Genomic DNA, 5,226 nt, shown 5'->3' on the forward strand with positions numbered 1-5,226 from the left:
TGAGACACCATCCCTTCATGAAGGCAATGATCAAGCTGACAAAAACTATTGGAATCGACTTTTTCTGACTTCTAAAAAACACAAAACCTGGGGAAGGGCTTAAAAGAAAAAAAGAAAAAGGTACTGACTTTCAGTAAAACAGTCTTTATGAGATTTTAACTTAACCACCTACCATGCCACACTCCCCAGCTCTGTGGTCACCATGAGGACAGTGGTCTACTTTCCTGGGACAGTGTGCTCATGCCAGCAAGACTGATTATTCTCAGAGAATTGTGGTTGTGTATTCTGACCTCCTTGGGGACTCCAAGAAGCACTGACTCAGGGTCTTTCATTTGTTTGAGGCAGTTTCAAACTGCCTCAGAGCTTTTAGGAGCTCCTGGGTGACACTGCCAAGAGCATGTCAGTGAACATACTAGCCACACCTGTCTGGGCAAGGGGCCAACCAGAGAGGCCAGAGGCAGGCAGACCGAAACACCTGGGAAGGAAGATGCTGGGGATTATCAAGGGACGAAGGACACCGAAAATCTGCTGTGTGCCAGGCAATCCAAGGGCCATGCTGATGCCCGTGGCTGGACATATTCTTAGAAAACCCTTGAGAGGACCACATGAGTTTGCCTTCAGCACCAGGGCAACAGCAAGGGAAGGGAAGACAGAGTTAACTCCCTGCCTGCGCCCTGTGGGGCAGAGCGCAGCGCAGGGGCGTCTGCAGTGACTAGCAGAGTGCTTCGTGGTGGCTTGGCTCCCGGCATTTAAGGGGCTCTCTCTCAAATCACACGGTGACCGCTAGGCTAACAGAAGAGACTTCAGGGCACTCATAAAAAGACCCTTTACAAAAGTTGAGAAAAACATTAAACAAGTAACACCATCCACACAAGTTGTAAACAAACAAATAAAACCCAGAAAAGGCAGAAGAGTGCCGTTTGCAAAATTACCACGCTGTGATATTCAAAATGTCAATATTCAACAACAGAGGATGGCAGTCACTCAAAGAAAGGAAGTACCGTTCATGGGAGTGGGCAGAGATTGGTAATGAAACTGAGGACCATGCTCCTAAGGAAGTGGCTTTAAAAGAACTATTTCAGTGATGCTTAAGAAATGAAACCTGGGGGTGGGGAGCGCCTAGGTGGCTCAGTTGGTAAATTGACTCTTGATTTTGGCTCAGGTCATGAGATCGAGCCCTCCATGGGCTCCATGCTTAGTGTGGAGCCTGCTTAAGATTCTCTCTTCCTCTTTTCCCTCTCTCCCTCCTAAAAAATGAAACCAGAAAGGATTCAATTTTACCAAATCAAGAGTTTCAATACATCGTGATAGATTTTAAAATGGAGTTAAAAATTCTGGAGTTGAAAAGTACAATAGTTGAAATGAAAAAAATCTATATAAGAAGAGGGTTCTAGCATTGGATTTGGTCAAGAGGAAAACTAATCCATGAACATAAAGACAAATCATTTGAAATGATCAGTCAAGGTTTATGGATGAGCCAAAGATGATCTTTGCATAGCAGACCTCTGTTTATTTTTTCACAGCAGGCAGAGACCTTGAACTCAAAAAACCACTGTTACCAACCTCAAATTTTTACACACTGAATTGATTTAAACATAGCCCAGATTGGTAGAGGTTAAGCCATTTATAGCTTAGCCATATCTTCTGTGCATATCCTGTGAATCACCACCTGAATCTACTAACAGTAGATAAGATAAATCATGAATATTAGTGTCTCTAAGATCCTGTCATCCATTCATAATTCCCTGGCTCAGAGACTCCATATCCCGATGCGAGACATCATCTCCCTAAGTAAGCCCTTCTTCAATCCCTCTCCTCTGGGGAGTTTCTTTTCTATCCTAGCTTTCTGGGTGGTGGCCCTATACTGTTGCCACTGAAAGATATCCTGTGAGGGACCTCTCCATTCAATTAAGCTGTGAGCGTGCCATCCAAATAAGTCTTGTTGTGTGATTATATAATTATACATTATCAGCCCTATGCTGAAGTCCCTTGATCTCAGTACAACTGCCCAACACACATCCATGGGTCAGTGGAGATAATCCTACCAGAACGGGGCCTCCTCTGAGAAGGGAGTGTGTGCATAAATCTTAGGGGTCCTAGCACTAGCAGAGGCCCAGGACTGGCCCCTTCCTTCCTGGAGACACCCTGTGCAATTCCTGGCTGAGCCACCAGATGGGTCTCTAGTAAAGTGGTTTCCCAGAATTACAGTTCAATACAACTAGAGCTTGGGAGTAGGACAGGTATTGCCTTAGTCAGACAATAGAATTGTTTGATCATCATCCTCACACATGACTGGACAGAGTGTTTCTACCCTAACTGTACCATAGAATCATTGGAGGAGATTTTTTTTTAAATGATGTATCAGTTTCAACCAGGGATGTGCTCATTTACTTGGTCTCTAGCCCATGGTTTTAGGATTTTGCTAGTTTGGCAAGAGTACAGGTCAGCTCAGGACTCCTTGGAGTATTTCCCCTTGATGTTTAAGTTCAGTACTGGTTTTGGTTGAGGGAAAACATTTCCAAGGCTTGGGGCCGCAGCACGGGAATCCCTAGGAAAATCGCCTCTGTGAGAATGTGTATTTCACTTGGGGAAAGTACTTTGCACTAATTATTTAAACAAAACAAAACAGCTTAAGTGATGCCTGATAGGGCTCCAGTAGGATAAATACCTAAACCTATTTTCTGGTCTGTGGGGGTGGGGTGGTGAACAGCCATGGTGCTATCTGAAGGTGACTGGGAGGATGCATAACTCAGGATTACCTTAATAATAATATATAGACTGTGGTCACAAAATAAACTCTTCTCCTACTCTTAGCTCAGTCAGAGTTTGGAGGCAAAATGCAAAGAGATTTCTGGAGACTGAGAGAGAAAAGCTGCCTCTCTGGCACCAGGTGCTTCCAGTAGCAGAGACCTAGGCTGAGGGCCACCAGAAATCTTTTACTGGGTTATCTTTGATAGTGCCTGTCTGACCCCGTATGACCAGGGCCATGACCTTCTGAGAAACCTGGCAAGTGGGGCTGAAGGTCACCATTGTGCCTCCGCCAGGGCCTTAAGGCAGACAGACCATGGTGATGGGAAGTTGGACTAAGTGGAGCTGAGTTGTATGGAAGGGGCCTTTGGAGAAAGGGGAGACTCAGAGTCCTGATGAGTCTCTAACCCACATGCCCGGAAGTACAGACTGGGATCTACAAAGAGAACACTAGAATACCAACATTTAGCTTCTTTAGCAAGAGGTTTTATTTTTCAAATATTTTTCGGTGTTGATCTATAGTAAAAGTTAAAACTTCTTTAAAAAATTTTACTTTTAATATTACCAGATCATTTCACATTCCTATATTTTTGCCACATTTTTTCAAAAACTAAAGGATCAAAGGTTATCCTCTGCATAAGTGCTAAAAAGTGCTTTATTTTTTTAAAAGTTTTATTTCTAAGTAATCCCCACACCCAAGGTGGGGCTCGAAGCCACAACCCTGAGACAAAGAATCGCATGCACCACCACCGGAGCCAGCCAGGCACCCCAACAGTTAGATCTTACTTATTTTTAATTAATTTATTTTTTGTGGAGTTCAATTTGCCAACATAGCATAACACCCAGTGCTCAACCCATCAAGTGCCCCCCTCAGTGCCCGTCACCCAGTCATCCTGTCACCGCCCGCCTACCTCCCTTTTCACCACCCCTTGTTCGTTTCCCAGAGTTAGGAGTCTCTCATGTTCTGTCTCCCTCTCTGATATTTCCCACTCATTTTCTCTTTCCCCTTTATTTCCTTTCACTATCTTTTATATTCCCCAAATGAATGAGACCATATAATGTTTGTCCTTCTCTGATTGACTCACTTCACTCAGCATCATACCCTCCAGTTCCATCCACGTCGAAGCAAATGGTGGTTAATTGTCATTTCTAATGGCTGAGGATATTCCATTGTTTTTTTTTTTTAAGATTTTATTTATTTATTCATGATAGTCACACAGAGAGAGAGAGAGGCAGAGCGAGACACAGGCAGAGGGGAGAAGCAGGCTCGATGCACCGGGAGCCCGACATGGGATTCGATCCTGGGTCTCCAGGATGGCCCCGGGCCAAAGGCAGGCGCCAAACTGCTGCGCCACCCAGGGATCCCAGAATATTCCATTGTATGCAGAGACCACATCTTTATCCATTCATCTTTCGGTGGACACCGAGGCTCCTTTCACAGTTTGGATCTTGTGGACATTGCTGCTAGAAACATCGGGGTGCAGGTGTCCCGGGGTTTCCCTGCATCTGTATCTTTGGGGTAAATCCCCAACAGGGCAATTACTGGGTCATAGGGCAGATCCATTGTTAAATCTTTGAGGACCCTCCACACAGTTTCCCAGAGTGGCTGCACCAGGCCACATTCCCACCAACAGTGCAGGAGGGTTCCCCTTTCTGCACATCCTGTCCAACATTTGTTGTTTACTGTCTGGCCAATGTTGCCCATTCTCACCGCTGTGAGGTGGGATCTCGTTGTGGTTTTGATCTGTATTTCCCTGATGGAAATACAGTGATGCGGAGCATTTTCTCATGGGCTTGTTGGCCACGTCTACGTCTTGCTCTGTGCCATTTCGGTTCGTGTCTTTTGCCCATTTCCAGATTGGATTGTTGGTTTCTCTGCTGTTGAGTTGAATAGGTTCTTTAGAGATCTTGGATGCTGTCCCTTTATCCGACGGGTCATTTGCACAAGGTTCTCCCATTCTGGAGATTGTCTGTTGGTTTTGTTGAGTGTCTCTTTGGCTGTGCGGAAGCTTCTCATCCTGGTGAAGTCCCAATAGTTCATCTCTGCTTTTGTTTCTCTTGCCTTCATGGGTGTATCTTGCAAGAAGTTGCTGTGGCCAAGTTCAGGAAGGGCATTGCCTGTGTTCTCCCCCAGGGTTTTGATGGAATCTCGTCTCACATTTACATCTTTCATCCATTCTGAGTTTATCTTTGTGTACAGTGTGAGACAGTGGTCCAGTTTCCCTCCTCCGCATGTGGCTGTCCAGTATTCCCCTGACATTTATGGAAGAGACTTGTCTTTTTTCCAGTGGATGGTCTCTCCTGCTTGGTCAAATATATGGTCTTGACCATCGAGTTGAGGGTCCACTTCTGGATTCCTCTTCTGTTCCATTGATGGATGTGTCTGTAGTTCTGCCTGTACCACACTGTCTTGGTGAGCACAGCTTGGCAGCGCAACCTGAAATCCGGCATTGTGCTGCCCCCCGCTCTGGTTTTCTT

The sequence above is a fragment of the Canis lupus genome, chromosome 16 (assembly GCF_011100685.1).
Source record: "Canis lupus familiaris isolate Mischka breed German Shepherd chromosome 16, alternate assembly UU_Cfam_GSD_1.0, whole genome shotgun sequence".
In the NCBI taxonomy this organism is placed as follows: Eukaryota; Metazoa; Chordata; class Mammalia; order Carnivora; family Canidae; genus Canis; species Canis lupus.